The following is an 18,047-nucleotide window of genomic DNA, read 5'->3' as shown; positions in this document are numbered from 1 at the left end:
TATTTTCTTTGACAACATTCCCACTGTGAGGTACATACGAATAAGTGTTTTAGGTTTTAATGCATTTTGAGATTTACATTTGGAGCCATACCAGTTGTACCACTGTGAATATACAACCACTTGTGTATGCTATGTAGAATTGTGGTTCGATTTATGTGTACATAATTATTTAATGTATTCTCTTTATTTAATGTGTTTAGTTTGTCCAAACTTTTAATGATATGTGAGATGTCCTCTAATTGTATATATATCTATACTTGCAGATATTTTTGCTCCTGAAGAAGGGGATAGTCCCCGAAACGCGTAGAGCTTGAAGCTGCAGTTCAAAATTGGGAGCTTATTTCATTGTCTGGTTTGATTTGTTTTTCATGCTGGCCATATTGGAAGTCAGTTGATAGCTTTTTTCTGTACTTTTATGAAGATATTTTGTTACCTATGTTCTAAATTGACAATTCTTTCTATATATAAAAGTGCAAATGTTATGAAATTTGACTGATTTATTTCAGCTTGTAAGGTGTGCAGGGGACGGGAGTGTCTTTAAGTTTAGACACTTTTTGTTTTATGTTTAACACATGCTCCAGTGTCAGGGCGTGTATTCCTCCCCAGCACCCAGAATTGTAATAAAATCTCTCTAAATAGTTATTTAGTTTTTGAGTAATTAGGTGTGCTCTGATAGATACTTCTTTTTGTCAGGGCTATTTGCCAATAACCTGACGTTAGGTAAAATGTGCTGAGGTACTTGGCTGCACCAAGTTTGTTCACCAGGTCATCTGTCCTAGGCAAAGGATGGGCATCAGTCGTGGTGGCTGCATTTAGAGCTCTAAAGTCCACGCAGAATCTCAACTCCTTGGATCCTGCCTTTGGTACAAGCACAACTGGGCTAGACCATGGGCTAGTAGAAGAGTTCAAGCATCTTGTTGACCTCATTCCTTATGTGGGATCTGATATTGTCTGACATTCTGTACCCCCTGCTTTTGACAGGTAAACGGTCACCAGTGTGTATGTCATGCTGGCCCCAAGGGTTCAAGCCTGGTGAAAGTGAGAACAGGGAGGCAAACTGATTTAACAGTAACTTGCACTCATCCTGCACTCATCCTGCTGGTCAGATGTGAGACTGGAAGAGAGATTAACTCCTTCCACTTGCTCATCTAAAGGTAAGCCTCTGAGGAGGTCAGGCAGAGGTTCACTCTCCTTCTCCTCCTGAGATGAAGCTGGAAGCAGAGCTCCTATGTCAGGTCTAGAGACATAAGCCTTTAAACGGTTGGTGTGAAAGACTCTGGGAGCCTCCTTAGGGTTGCCTAAGTCCACCAGATAGTTCACCTCTCCAAGTTTACCCACAACCTTGAAGGGTCCTATCCATTTGTCCTGCAAGGCCCTCTGCCTGGTGGGGACCATAACAAGAACAAGCTGGCCTTGAGTAAACTCAAGCATGTTAGCCTTCTGGTCATGCCAATGCTTCACCAGAGCTTGACCAGCCCTCAAGTTGTCACTTGCCTCTGCCATCATGTGTGACATTCTCCTCTGGAGACCTATCACATAGTCAGTCACTCTGACTGGCTTGGGGGAAGGAGCACGCTCCAACCCCTCCTTAATCAGGGCCAATGGACCTCTGACTAGATGGCCATAGAGAAGTTCGAAGGGACTATATCCTACTCGCTCCTGAGGGACTTCTCTATAAGCAAAGAGAAGGCATGGCAGTAGAAGGTCCCACTTTCTTCTAAAGGGTTCTTCTAAAGCACCTATCATGCTCTTCATAGTTCTGTAAAACCTCTCTACCAGTGCATTGGTTTGGGGGTGGTAGGCAGTTGAGAATGTGTAGGTAACTCCACAGGTTTTCCACATGGTTTACATGTAGTGGGACATCAAATTTGATCCCCTGTCAGATATCACCTCCTTAGGAAAATCTACTCTGGTAAAAATACCAAGTAGGGCCTTAGCCACAGCCAGGGCCGTAACATTCCTCATAGGTATGGCTTCAGGAAATCTAGTGGCATGGTCCACTACAACCAGGATAAACCTGTTGCCTGAAGATGTGGGAGGGTCAAGAGGACCAACAATGTCAATCCCCATCCTCTCAAAAAGGAACTCCCACCACTGGGAGAGGCAGTAAGGGTGCCACATTCTTGGACCCACTCTTGCCAGAGGTTTGGCAAGTGTGGCAGCTTCTGCAGAATGTGTCTACTTCTGTACCCTTCTTAGGCCAGTAGAAGTGCAGAGATAGCCTTCCCTTGGTCTTCTTAAAACTTAAGTGACCAGCCAAAGGTACCTCATGGGCTAACTGCAGAAACTGGAGTCGGTTCACTAGAGGTACTACCAGTCTTTTGTAGTCTCCAGGGGTTGACTCAGTTGGTTCACTGTAGAAGAGGCCATCTTCCCAGTGCAACCTATACTTCCCAGACTCAGTCTCATTGAGCTGAGACGTGGCCTGTTGGCAAAGACCTTCCAAGGTAGGACACTCTATTTGTCCCTTGCTGAAATACTCCCTGTTGGGTCCACCTTCTGCCAGTAAAAACTGCAGCTCAGGATGGTCAACAGGATCAAGATCTCCTACCAAGGTAAGATCCTCTTCTAGATCTGATTCCTCAGTATCTAGTTTGACCATACAGGGTTGAACCTCACACTCAGCCTCAGCTGGTGTGGGAGTCACAGGTGTGACTTTGGACAGTCTCTGAGATGTCCTCTTGGGCACAGGAGTGCTTGCTGGTTCCTTGCCGGCAGACTTAGGTTTACCTTTTGTCTTTTCTTGCCCTGCAATTGCAGTAAGTAAGTCCTGAGGACTTGAGGTGATAGCTTCCTCTATCATGTCCCCAGGAGAGCCTTAAGGTTCTCTCCCTTGCAGACCTTGTGAGTGCCTGCTTCCTCCTACTGAGGGGACTGGGGGTACTAGACACAACTCCAAGAGTTTTAAGGTCATTACCCAACAGGACCCTCCCAGGTACGTTATTTTGCACACTTACAGATATCCATCCTGACAATCATGTCATTACACTGGATGAGAGCTGGTAACTCGGAAGCCATTTGCACAGGGCCTCCAGCTAACTTGGTTAGGTGTTTGGGTGCCTTAGCAACATCCTCCACCTTGAAAAAACATTCATCAACCACAGTTATGCTGGCTCCAGTGTCTCTGATGGCAGGGGTCTCCTGACCATTCACAAGAATACTATCTTTGTAATACTCTTTAATATTATCTGGGATTGAGTTGTAGACATCTAAGTTCTGTTGTTCCCAAAGACCCAAGGACACTAAAGAAACACTAGCTGAGACTCTCATGGGCCCATCAGCTAGTAGCTGAAAGTTTCCACTTGTCATAGGTACTTCATCCACCTGGGAGAAGGCTAAGGAGACATTGTTGATCCCTGAAGGTTTACCCTTACACTTGGGATCTCCTTTCACATGGTCAGGCAATCCACAAACAAAGCATTTCCCAAATGCCCTCTGGAATGGGGGCTTGCTCTGACCTCCATCTGGTGTGGCACCGGGTTGGACACAAGCCTGATTCGTTTTGCTTGTGGCTTACCCTGGTTATGTTTGTGGCCCTCTTTTGGATTGGAATTATTGGAATTCTCCTTGTCTTTCTCGGACTGCTTTCCCTCTTCCTTCTTCTGAGTTGCCCCAGAATCCTTGTGAGTAGCCCTGTTGGCAACCCACAAGTCAGCAGCCTCAGCTAACATCTTAGGATCTATCTCCTTTGAATCAGCGAAGTGCTGTCTAAGCTCAGGAGAGCAGGCATCAAAAATAGATTCCAACATTACAAAATTCCACAAACGTTCATAAGTGTTCACTTTGTAACCCTTAACCCGACCATCTAAGTTTTTCAAACAATCACACTCCCAGGTAGCCCAAGGGGTACCATCATGCTTTTTGAGGGTTGTAAACCTCTTAAGATACTGGGAAGGGGTCTTCCCAAACCTAGCTATTAATGCTAGTTTCACACACTCATAATCCTGCTTATACTCCTCCCCCAACTCCATTACAGCATCACTTGCAACAGGGGGAAGCCTAGAGAAAAGCCAAGGAATCAACGGATTCCCTGAGATACCTTGAATCCCATGTTTGTACTCAAACAGTGCTAACCAATCCAAAACATCAAGTTTAGTCTCATACATACCAATCATTTCCTTTGCCATACGGGGTCTCTTAGGGCTGGAAGACCTAGAAGACTTTGGGAGAGAAGCATTTTCTAGAGACAGTTTCTTCATTTCTAGTTTATGATTCAGCTCCATTTCTCTAAACCTTAACTCTTGATGTTTCATGGCAGTTTGTGCATCAATACGTTTCACTTCTAATTCAAGTCTCATTTTCTCAAGTGCAATAAATTCAGGAGTAAGTGCAGGACCTGTGGGGGTCCCTGTGAACAGAGGTTGTGCTTTCTGAGCAGGCAAAGGAGTTCTAGGGTTTCCTACCAAGGACTCATCTATTTCTTCTAAATTAACACTCTCGGAATCAGAAACATCAAAATCCACATTGCCTGGAGTGGTAGGCCCTTCTGACCCACTCTCCAGAATTGTTCCCATTAATTTTGCAACCAGTTCAGATTTCTTTCCTTTACCAGAGAGATTCTTATCCCTACACATGATTCTAAGAACCTCAGCAGTATAGAGTAAAAGACTCTCTTCAGTGTAGTTTTCCATATTTGACATGGTTTCTCACTTAAATAGAATTAGTGGTGTTAGCCTTGTGGTTAGTTGAACCCAAGCAACGGAAGTACTCTAAGTGTAATCACTCTACTTCCAAAACCTCACCGCTGTACACCAGTGTTAGGCAGAATCCTGTGCAGTGCCCTTAGGGACCACTACACACAATTAAGACCACAGGTGGCAAAACAAGTTTTACCTTTGGTACAAGCCTTTACTACTAAGTTAGGTAGCAGTAGCAGAGCAGTCAGGCTTATCTCAAGAGTATATGAACAGTAGCAGAGATTACACAAATCCAGTTTTACAAATCCAAAGTAATACCAGCACTAACCTACGGAATGGCGGTGAATCTGAACCTACCACGGGAAACCTGGACTAAGCTCGAAGGTTACCTGTGGAAGTCAGTCCTGGCTTTGCCAATATCTGCACCTACGCCAGCCATACGACATGACTTAGGCTTACCATCTGTAGCCTCAGTGGTAACCCAAAGTGCTATACAACTGTACAGGAAAATTCTGTCTCCCAGCTCGCCGCCGATTTTTCGACTCATGGAAACCAAAATCTCCAAGGGAACCTGTAAACTTCTACTAGAATGGGTCAAAAAAATACACGAAAAACTGGACGAAGTGGCATGCTCGACTGAAACGCTCCTAAGTAATCCTGGGAGAGTAAAGAGGAAATTGGAAAACCAGGACTGGATCAACACCAGTGAAAGGATCCTGCAGTACAAATCCCTAGAGCACCTTCCTCCTACCCACAATCGTCCGAGGGTCCCTTTAAAATACTGCGAGAGATTCCCAGAGAAGAAGCTGAGGAAAATGTTTATGAGAGCGCGACTAAATTTACTGAACACAAAGGAAATCTTGGCTTCACGAGCTCGTGTCCCTGATTCCCACTGTCGCCTATGTGAAGATACAGTTCAAGCTGAAACGATCTACCATCTTCTTATGTCGTGCCCATCCTTAGAAGCAGAAAGGCAAAAATACTTGGCACCACTTACATCAGATGAAACTACACTGGAAGAAGAAACTCACTGGTATCGGCTTATCGCAGGAGACTCCCCCAGATGGTCCAGGATGACAGCTAAATTCCTGGACGTTGCACTCAGAAGGGCCAATACTCCTGTCACAAGTGGCCAACCAGCACGCATAGAGTAGAAGTGCTTGCAAGCTCGACAGGGAGTCTGCTCGCCGGACAAAAGTGGTGTCCCAAGTTGAAAGATGGATTTTTGATTTTTGTAAAAACCAAAGAGGTTAAAACAAATAAATAAAAAAATAAATAAAAAAAGGGCCCACAATTACTGTGGCTCAAGAAAACACTGACTCAAGGTTTCAGGTAAAAAATATAAGTACATTTATTTTTAAACCATCAGTTATAAACACAACACCTCTATGAAACTTTAAACAAAACCACACGTTAAATATACTACAACTAACCAATTCACTTTGCACAGTATGTCTCAAGGAAAGTACCCTTTGTTTGAATGAACCGGTGTTATGAACAAAACATTATACCGCGGATACGGTTGCGATCATTTTTTGACAGTTCGTCTACTAAATAAACGCGTATCTGTGACATGAAATGTTACAGGGGCAAAAACACACTTAGCACCTGAGATACCCAGAGGGAGTTGGAGGCAAATATCACAGGCAATATTTAGGTTAGACAGACAGCATCGAAAAGCACTCAGAAACAGGAGTTCAAAAGTCAAAGGATCGGAGCCAGGGTCAAGTGACAACCAAGACCTGTTGCCGAAGATCACACCGTTAGACAGTTCACGATTCAGCAGAGCCCAAAAGTACTTTGATATTGTCAATGTTCGGAAGCAAAAGTTATAAGAAGGAGGGAAGACAAGGGCGAGCCTTGAAGATGAAGAAAAGTGATTCACCCAGTTTCCTCGAGTAGAGCACAGTTCCTTATTCCAATGATGCAGCTGGTGCCCTGGCAGTTGTTCCTGTTGGTTTCCCGCAGACCCACGATTCCTGGAGCTTCGTTGTGAAGCAGGACGTCTGAAGGGGGTCTGCACCACACAGGGATGAAGCCGGGAGCAGCGACAACAAATAAAAGGTGCTCTCCTTAAAAACAGGAGATGCTCGGCAGGTGGCTATCCGGACCACTACAGTAGTGTGCAGCGATTTCGACCACGGCGGAGATCTCTGACTGAAGAAGATGAGCTGGTTATCCCCACCAGGCTCAAGGGAAGAAGACTCCGGACTGGATCTTCTCTTAGTCGTCGAAGGGTAGATAGCTCAGGACTGCAGCAGGGCTTCACAGGGACGGGGTAGTTACAGCAGCCGTTGTTCTCTCCGCTTCTCTCCGCTTCTCTTCAGTTCCTTGTAGTTCCAGAAGCGACTCTGACTTCTAGCCCAAGAGACCTGCCTTTTATGCGCAAAACCCCCATTCACACAGCCTGGCTGTCAATCACGCAGCAGGGGGGTTGTCCATTCGGGACAACCACCTCAGCCAATCATGGCAAAGTGCGACTTGGGTTTCCTAGGATCCCCTGTGCAGGGGGTGACTACACCCCTACCTCAAATTCAGCCCACCTAGACACCCAGGCGCCAAGAGGAGGGCTTCTCTGCAGAAGCCCGCCAAAGGACGGTGAACAAAGAAGGCAAACCTAGTTTGCAGCGCAAAGTAAAACACAAGAAGGACTTTAACAAAAAGAAATGGCGAATAAACCCAACCAGAGCCAAAAGAAAGACGATTTGGTCAAGCGGGTTTATGTTTGAGGCTAATATAATAGCCAAGAACAGTACCACGTTTATCTAATATAATCGCAGTCGAAAAGTTAGGGTAGATACCACTGCCACCAGCCAAGTCTAAATGTTAAAAGAGTGAAACAATGCTCAGGGAGGTACGGACAGAAAAGGGGTACAGATTAGCCCTTTCCAGTACTCCATGTAAGATGGGGAGTACTAGGTCTGTCGTAAAAATGACTATGTAAAGTAAATGGCAACTTTACCATTCTCTGGGGGACAGTAGTCAGCTCCAGCGAAATGGAATGTGAGGGAAGTCTTAAAGACAGCGCTGGGTTACTGCACTAAAGGTGCTGTGTAACCCCTACAAGAGCAGGGGCACCTGGAGTGGTGTGCTCCAGTGCCCAAGATCACACAATGAGTAAAAACACATAGGCCAAAACACATTTAAGAGTGGAAAAAGGATGTACACTCTTACCAGGTGGAAAAATAAACACCAGAAATCCAGCAAAGCTGCTGGGGGACTCACTAGGTGAGGGAAATTAGCACTTGAAGGAGAATTCTCCCTAACAGAGACATTATTCAGTCCCAGGGTATGGAGTCTATGTTTGGGGGTCACTACAACACCCCTGTAGTACTGCACGGAGGGTGCTGTGTATCACACATGTTAAAAATGTGATTCCTATGAGGGTGAGAAAAACCCATAGACCATAAGCACACAGGATAGCCTAAAACACACACTAGCAATCTGTTTAAGAGTGGGCAAAAAAAGGTCTCACTCTTAGCAGGAGAAAAAAATAAACCCTTCAAATCCAGCAAAGCTGCTGGGGGACTCTATAGGTAAGGAGGGAAATTAGCCTTTGAAGAGAATTCTCTCTAACACTCACCCCGCCCCCCAGACTAAGGGACAGGAGGATCTAACCCACTCCTGGATGAGTCTCTTACCTCTAGTCGGTTAAAAACATCCTAGAGAGACCATCAGCATTTTGGTGGTGACATCCTGACCTGTGCTCAAAGGTTTTCCTTTGTAAGCTATATGACCTACGCACCCTTTCTGGTACATCTTTCCTAATTAAGGTATAAGGGACCTCTTTTAACAGTCCCCTTGAAGTTGCAACAACTTCTGAACCCAAAATAGGTTTTCTCAAGGGGTCCTTTATAAGGATTCCCTTATATCTAGAAGGGCCTCCATGTTCCTCACCACCTCTCTTTCAAGAGCAGGTTGAGTCTCAGGCATCCTGGTTGGAGGGTCAGAGGTCAAGACAAGTACAGCCTTCCTCTTCTTCTGGGATCTGGTTTTACCTGGTGGAGGAGTGTCTTCCCTAACACTAGGATTTGGGTTGGAGTCTTTAGTAGAAGGCCCAACAGTCTGAAGGTTTTTGGCCTTAGACTTTTCTTTTCTGGTTTTCCACCAGCACTGAACATTACCATTTTTCTTAGGCCTAGAGAGGGGTCCAATCTGTCTATCCACCTCTTCCCCAGAAGCAGGGGAAGTCAAATATTTTATAATTGGATGGTCAATGGTGGAGCTTGGTTGGGGCTCCCATTTCCCTAATATTCTAGCCTCAGATTGGCCTGTTTTAGAGGTCAACTTACTAACATCAGGGCTTTCAGTGGGGGTCTTAGTAGAGGTTCCCACAGGCTCAGAGTGGTCCCTTAAGGTGGCCTCTCTAGCCAATTTTGTTTGGTCCTGGGTCTCCTTACTGGGAGGCCTAGGGGTACTGGAAACTGCTCCTAAAGTTTTTAGATCATTCCTCAACAGGACTCTCCCAGGCACCTCAGTCTGAACACTGACAGGAATCCTCACTGTCATGTTATTACACTGAATGAGGGCTGGTAGAATAGGTACCAACTGGACAGGACCTCCAGAAAATTTAGTGGGACTTTGGGTGCCTTAGCAACATCGTCAGGTTTGAAAAAGCTTTAATCCACTACTGTTCTGCTGGCCCCAGTGTCTCTCCTGGCATGAGTATCCTGGCCATTGACAAGAACACTGTCCATGTAATATACTTTAGAGTTTTCTGGAAGGGAGTCATACACACCCCTATTCTGTTTGCTAACCAGACCCATGGACTCTAAGGATACAGTTGCTTGAAGACCCAAGGGTTCTTCAGCAAACAATTCATAATGGGCACTAGCCATTTGTACTTCCGCCTCAGGAGCGAAGGCTAAGGAGACCGTGCTGATCCCTGCAGGTTTACCCTTGCATCTGGGATCACCCTTTACATGATCAGTAGACCCACAAACATAGCATTTTCCAAATGCTCTCAGGAATGGGGGGGTTCTGCTGACCTACCTCTGGGTGGGCCCCAGAGGGGTCACTAGCCCTATTTGGTTTCCCAGGTGGTTTACCCTGGCTATTTGTTTGTTTGTGGGCCTCTTTGGGATGGGAGGTATTAGAAGTCTCTTGGTGGCTGCTTCCCCTCATCCTTTTTCTGAGTTGCCCCAGATTCCTTGTGAGTAGCCCTGTTGGCAACCCACAAGTCAGCAATCTTGCCTAACTATCTAGGATCCATTTCCATAGAATCAGCCAAGTGCTGTCAGAGCTCAGGAGAGCAGGCATAATAGATAGACTCCAACATTACAAGATTTCTCATTCCTTCATAAGTGTTCACTCTGTAACCCTTAATCCGTCCCCCTAAGTTTTTCAAACACTCATTCACCCAAGTAGCCCAAGGGGTACTATCATGCTTTTTGAGGGTCCTAAACCTCTTAAGGTACTGGGAAGGGGTCTTCCCAAATCTAGCAATTAAAGCTAGCTTCACACATTCATAATCCATTCTATCCACCTCCCCCAACTCCATTACCACATCAGATGCAACAGGGAGGAGCCTAGAGAATAACCAGGGAAGCAACTGATTCCCTGTGATTTCCTGGAGCCCATGATTGTATTCAAATATAGCCAACCAATCTAACACATCCACCTTAGGTTCATACATACCCACGATCTCTTTAGGCATCCGGGGTCTCTTTGGACTGGAAGATCTAGAGGATCCGTGGAGAGAAGCATTTTCCAAAAACAATTTCTTCATCTCAAGCTCATGATTGAGCTCCATTTCTCTGAGCCTTAGTTCCTGGTGTTTCTGTTCAGATTTGGCACTAATTCTTTTGAATTCAAGCCTCATTCTTTCTAGTAAGATAAATTCAGGACTTAGTGTGGGACCTGACATAGGTCCAGTAGACAAGGCTTGAGGCCTTTGAGCAGGCAGAGGGCCAGTGGGGGTTACATTGTCAGCCTCCTCTTCCTCATCTGCTTCAACAAGTTCCAGTGGCGACGTCTTGTCTTCCAGTCCTCAGGACCCTGCTTTTATGCAGCAAGACCCCCATTCATACAGCCTAGCTGTCAATCACACAGTGGGGTGGCTCTCCTGGCGGGAGAACCCCCCAGCCTATTAGGGCAGAGTGCAACTTGGGTTGCGTAAGCAACCCTGTCTAGGGTGCCTATTCCCCCTCCCACACATCCTGTCTACCCCAGACTCAGTGGCGCCAAGAGGAGGGCTTTGGTGCAGAAGCCCGCCAAAAGGATGAACAAAGGATCCCCAACCCGGGTTAGGGTTTCAGAGAAAGACACGAGAAAGAAATATTATTAAAGTTGTGGCAAAAATAAAACCACTGGATTAAAGTTAATATTAAAATAACCTGGCGGTATGTTGGAGGCTGTCAGTAAAAGTGGTAGCCTCGTACAATGGGAAAATCCCATAGGGAAATATTTGTGGTCGAATATTTACGGTAGTAACCACTGCCACCAGCCAGAAACTTTGGAGAGAGGGACTGGACGGTACCCTCTCGACAATGAAAACTAGAGAAAAACCATTAACCCTTTTCAGTACTCCCATAGTAAGATGGTTTGTACTGGTTTTGTTCATAAGATTTGACTACTAAAGTCAATGGGGACTTTACAAGCCCTGGGAGACAGTAGTCAGTCCCAGGGTATGTTGTCTATGTTTGGGGGTGGTTACAACACCTCTGTGGTACTGCACAGACGGTGCTGTGTACCACACATGTTAAAAAGGTGATTCCTATCAGGGTGAGAAAACCCTATAGACCATAAGCACACAAGATAGCCTAAAACACACACTAGCAATCTGTCTAAGAGTGGGCAAAAAAAGGCTCTCACTCTTAGCAGGAGAAAAAAATAAAACCTTCAAAACCAGCAAAGCTTCTGGGGGACTCTATAGGTAAGGGAAATTAGCCTTTGAAGAGAAGTCTCCCTAACAAGGCAGTGGGCATGGGTGAAGCAATCCTTAACCTTTTTAAACGCCACCTGCTGCTCAGCTCTCAACTTGTATTCAGACCCCTTTTTCATTATTTGCACATAGGAGCTGTTGTTTCTGAAAAGTTCTGTACAAATTTAGCATAGTATTCAGCAATTATCAGAAAAGGGCACATTCTACTATGACACTGCCTTTATTGCCAAGTAAAACTGCTAGCACACAGTTGCTTCACTGTGATGAGTCTAGTCCATGGCTTACTATGTGAGAGCCTAAGAGGGTTTATCATAGGGGAGGTCGGCTGGCAGGATATGGGGCTTGACCTGCTGATCATAGTGCTGGAGCTGCTGTGCTGTCCCTTTCTAGCCCGGGGCCGCGACCCCTCTTTAGCGCACCGCACTTTTTCTTCTGTTCCGTCCTCTCGTGAGAGGTTGGCTGCTCTCGCAAGATTAGGCTATACAGAGAGCTTGTATGCGTATTCTGCGATGAGCACAAAGGTTAACACTGAGGAATATGCAAATCAAGTGCCTCTAGGCAGAGCTAACACACAAATTAACTGGTCATGGAATTTTGGCAAACAAGCATGGGGATTTTGACTTTATCCCGTTTTAAAATGTTATTTTGAGAACATGGAATTTTAAGGATATTCATTTTGTGGTTTTGGGGATATACCTTCATTGCAGATGCTTCATTGCGTTTGGGGAAGTACAAAAGAATGTGCATTTATAGAGAACTACTAAACAGAAATTTGTTGAAGGAAGAAAGTGCAGTGTCAACCCGGTTAGGTTCATTTATAGTATGATGCATTAGGGATATGCTCATTCCGGGTTCCGTTCATTTATAGTATGATGCATTAGGGATATGCTCATTCCGGGTTAGAGGCCATTATAGTATGATGCATTAGGGATATGCTCATTCCGGGTTAGGGTCCTTTATAGTATGATGCATTAGGGATATGCTTATTCCGGGTTCGGATCATTTATAGTATGATGCATTAGGGATATGCTCATTCCGGGTTAGGGTCATTTATAGTATGATGCATTAGGGATATGCTCATTCCGGGTTAGGGTCCTTTATAGTATGATGCATTAGGGATATGCTCATTCCGGGTTAGGGTCATTTATAGTATGATGCATTAGGGATATGCTCATTCCGGGTTAGGGTAATTTGTAGTATGATGCATTAGGGATATGCTCATTCCGGGTTAGGGTCCTTTATAGTAGGATGCATTAGGGATATGCTCATTACGGGTTAGGTTCATTTATAGAATGATGAATTAGGGATATGCTCATTCCGGGTTAGGGTCATTTATAGTATGATGCATTAGGGATATGCTCATTCCGGGATAGGGTCCTTTATAGTATTATGCATTTGGGATATGCTCATTCCGGATAAGGTTCCTTTATAGTATGATGCATTAGGGATATGCTCATTCCGGGTGAGGGTAATTTATAGTATGATGCATTAGGGATATGCTCATTAAGGGATAGGGTCCTTTATAGTATGATGCATTAGGGATATGCTCATTCCGGGTTAGGGTCCTTTATAGTATAATGCATTAGGGATATGCTCATTCCGGGTAAGGGTCCTTTATACAATGATGCATTAGGGATATGCTCATTCCGGGTTAGCGTCCTTTATACTAAGATGCATTAGGGATATGCTCATTCCGGGTGAGGGTCATTTATAGTATGATGCATTAGGGATATGCTCATTCCGGGATAGGGTCCTTTATAGTATTATGCATTTGGGATATGCTCATTCCGGATAAGGTTCCTTTATAGTATGATGCATTAGGGATATGCTCATTCCGGGTGAGGGTCATTTATAGTATGATGCATTAGGGATATGCTCATTAAGGGATAGGGTCCTTTATAGTATGATGCATTAGGGATATGCTCATTCCGGGTTAGGGTCCTTTATAGTATAATGCATTAGGGATATGCTCATTCCGGGTAAGGGTCCTTTATACAATGATGCATTAGGGATATGCTCATTCCGGGTTAGGGTCATTTATAGAATGATGAATTAGGGATATGCTCATTCCGGGTTAGGGTCATTTATAGTATGATGCATTAGGGATATGCTCATTCTGGGTTAGGGTCATTTATAGTATGATGCATTAGGGATATGCTCATTCCGGGATAGGGTCCTTTATAGTATTATGCATTCGGGATATGCTCATTCCGGATAAGGTTCCTTTATACTATGATGCATTAGGGATATGCTCATTCCGGGTGAGGGTCATTTATAGTATGATGCATTAGGGATATGCTCATTCCGGGTTAGGGTCCTTTATAGTATGATGCATTAGGGATATGCTCATTCTGGATTAGGGTCCTTTATAGTATGATGCATTAGGGATATGCTCATTCTGGGTTAGGATCATTTATAGTATGATGCATTAGGGATATGCTCATTCCGGGTTAGGGTCCTTTATACTAGGATGAATTAGGGATATGCTCATTCCGGGTTAGGGTCATTTATGGAATGATGCATTAGGGATATGCTCATTCCAGGTTAGCGTCCTTTATAGTATGATGCATTAGGGATATGTTAATTCCGGGTAAGGGTCCTTCATACAAGGATGAATTAGGGATATACTCTTTCCGGGTTAGGGTCATTTATAGAATGATGCATTAGGGATATGCTCATTCCGGATTAAGGTCCTTTATAATATGATGCATTAGGGATATGCTCATTCCGGGTTAGGTTCATTTATAGTATGATGCATTAGGGATATGCTCATTCCGGGTTAGGGTCCTTTATACTATGATGCATTAGGGAAATGCTCATTCCGGGTTAGGGTCCTTTATAGTATGATGCATTAGGGATATGCTCATTCCGGGATAGGGTCCTTTATAGTATGATTCATTAGGGATATGCTCATTCCGGGTTAGGGTCCTTTATAGTATGATGCATTAGGGATATGCTCATTCCGGGTAAGGGTCCTTTATACTAGGATGAATTAGGGATATGCTCATTCCGGGTTAGGGTCATTTATAGAATGATGCATTAGGGATATGCTCATTCCGGGTTAGGGTCCTTTATAGTATGATGCATTAGGGATATGCTCATTCCGGGTTAGGGTCCTTTATAGTATGATGCATTAGGGATATGCTCATTCCGGGTAAGGGTTCTTCATACTAGGATGAATTAGGGATATACTCTTTCCGGGTTAGGGTCATTTATGGAATGAAGCATTAGGGATATGCTCATTCCGGATTAAGGTCCTTTATAATATGATGCATTAGGGATATGCTCATTCCGGGTTAGGGTCCTTTATAGTATGATGCATAAGGGATATGCTCATTCCGGGTTAGGGGACATTATAGTATTATGCATTAGGGATATGCTCATTCCGGATAAGGGTCCTTTATAGTATGATGCATTAGGGATATGCTCATTCCGGGATAGGGTCCTTTATAGTATGATTCATTAGGGATATGCTCATTCCGGGTTAGGGTCCTTTATAGTATGATGCATTAGGGATATGCTCATTCGGGGTAAGGATCCTTCATACAAGGATGAATTAGGGATATACTCTTTCCGGATTAGGGTCATTTATAGAATGATGCATTAGGGATATGCTCATTCCGGATTAAGGTCCTTTATAATATGATGCATTAGGGATATGCTCATTCCGGGTTAGGGTCCTTTATAGTATGATGCATTAGGGATATGCTCATTCCGGGTTAGGGTCCTTTATAGTATGATGCATTAGGGATATGCTCATTCCGGGATAGGGTCCTTTATAGTATGATTCATTAGGGATATGCTCATTCCGGGTTAGGGTCCTTTATAGTATGATGCATTAGGAATATGCTCATTCCGGGTAAGGGTCCTTTATACTAGGATGAATTAGGGATATGCTCATTCCGGGTTAGGGTCATTTATAGAACGATGCATTAGGGTTATGCTCATTCCGGGTTAGGGTCCTTTATAGTATGATGCATTAGGGATATGCTCATTCCGGGTTAGGGCCCTTTATAGTATGATGCATTAGGGATATGCTCATTCCGGGTTAGGGTTCTTTATAGTGTGATGCATTAGGGATATGCTCATTCCGGGTTAGGGTCCTTTATAGTATGATGCATTAGGGATATGCTCATTCCGGGATAGGGTCCTTTATAGTATGATTAATTAGGGATATGCTCATTCCGGGTTAGGGTCCTTTATAGCATGATGCATTAGGGATATGCTCATTCCGGGTAAGAGTTCTTCATACTAGGATGAATTAGGGATATACTCTTTCCAGGTTAGGGTCATTTATAGAATGAAGCATTAGGGATATGCTCATTCCGGATTAAGGTCCTTTATAATATGATGCATTAGGGATATGCTCATTCCGGGTTAGGGTCCTTTATAGTATGATGCATAAGGGATATGCTCATTCCGGGTTAGGGTCCATTATAGTATTATGCATTAGGGATATGCTCATTCCGGATAAGGGTCCTTTATAGTATGATGCATTAGGGATATGCTCATTCCGGGATAGAGTCCTTTATAGTATGATTCAGTAGGGATATGCTCATTCCGGGTTAGGGTCCTTTATAGTATGATGCATTAGGGATATGCTCATTCGGGGTAAGGGTCCTTTATACTAGGATGAATTAGGGATATGCTCATTCCGGGTTAGGGTCATTTATAGAATGATGCATTAGGGATTTGCTCATTCCGGGTTAGGGTCCTTTATAGTATGATGCATTAGTGATATGCTCATTCCGGGTTAGGATCCTTTATAGTATGATGCATTAGGGATATGCTCATTCCGGGTTACGGTTCTTTATAGTGTGATGCATTAGGGATATGCTCATTCCGGGTTAGGGTCCTTTATAGTATGATGCATTAGGGATATGCTAATTCCGGGTTAGGGTCATTTATAGAATGATGCATTAAGGATATGCTCATTCCGGGTTAGGGTCCTTTATAGTATGATGCATTAGGGTTATGCTCATTCCGGGTTAGGGTCCTTTATAGTATGATGCATTAGGGATATGCTCATTCCGGGTTAGGGTTCTTTATAGTATGATGTATTAGGGATATGCTCATTCCGGGTTAGGGTCCTTTATAGTATGATGCATTAGGGATATGCTCATTCCGGGTTAGGTTCATTTATAGTATGATGCATTAGCGATATGCTCATTCCGGGTTAGGGTCCTTTATAGTATGATGCATTAGGGATATGCTCATTCCGGGTAGGGTCCTTTATAGTCTGATGCATTAGGTATATGCACATTCTGGGTTACGGTCCATTATATTATTATGCATTAGGGAGGGATATGCTCATTCCGGATAAGGGTCCTTTATAGTATGATGCATTAGGGATATGCTCATTCCGGGATAGGGTCCTTTATAGTATGATTCATTAGGGATATGCTCATTCCGGGTTAGAGTCCTTTATAGAATGATGCATTAGGGATATGCTCATTCCGGGTAAGGGTCCTTTATACTAGGATGAATTAGGGATATGCTCATTCCGGGTTAGGGTCATTTATAGAATGATGCATTAGGGATATGCTCATTCCGGGTTAGGGTCCTTTATTGTATGGTGCATTAGGGATATGCTCATTCCGGGTCAGGGTCCTTTATAGTATGATACATTAGGGATATGCTCATTCCGGGTTAGGGTCCTTTATAGTATGATGAATTAGGGATATGCTCATTCAGGGTTAGGATCATTTATAGTATGATGCATTAGGGATATGCTCATTCCGGGTTAGGGTCCTTTATAGTATGATGCATTAGGGATATGCTCATTCCGGGTTAGGGTCATTTATAGTATGATGCATTAGGGATATGCTCATTCCGGGTTAGAGTCATTTATAGTATGATGCATTAGGGATATGCTCATTCGTGTGGGGGTCATTTATAGTATGGTGCAGTAGGGATATGCTCATTCCGGGTTAGGGTCCTTTATAGTATGGTGCATTAGGGATAAGCTCATTCCGGGTTAGGGTCCTTTATAGTATGATGCATTAGGGATATGCTCATTCCGGGTTAGGGTAATTTATAGTATGATGCATTAGGGATATGCTCATTCCGGGTTAGGGTCCTTTATAGTATGATGCATTAGGGATATGCTCATTCCGGGTGAGGGTCATTTATAGTATGATGCATTAGGGATATGCTCATTCTGGGTTAGAGTCCTTTACAGTATGATGCATTAGGGATATGCTCATTCCGGGTTAGGGTCATTTATAGAATGATGCATCATGGATATGCTCATTCCGGGTTAGGGTCCTTTATAGTATTATGCATTAGGGATATGCTCATTCCGGATAAGGTTCCTTTATAGTATGATGCATTAGGGATAGGCTCTTTCCGGTATAGGGTCCTTTAGAGCATGATGCATTAGGGATATGCTCATTCCGGGTTAGGGTCCTTTATAGTATAATGCATTAGGGATATGCCCATTCAGGATAAGGGTCCTTTATACGATGATATATTAGGGATATGCTCATTCCTGGTTAGGGTCATTTATAGAATGATGCATTTGGGAT

The sequence above is a fragment of the Ambystoma mexicanum genome, chromosome 4p (assembly GCF_040938575.1).
Source record: "Ambystoma mexicanum isolate Mex_15411 chromosome 4p, UKY_AmexF1_1, whole genome shotgun sequence".
In the NCBI taxonomy this organism is placed as follows: Eukaryota; Metazoa; Chordata; class Amphibia; order Caudata; family Ambystomatidae; genus Ambystoma; species Ambystoma mexicanum.
The sequence above is the reverse complement of the archived record's forward strand: the minus strand, read 5'-3'. Positions refer to the sequence as shown.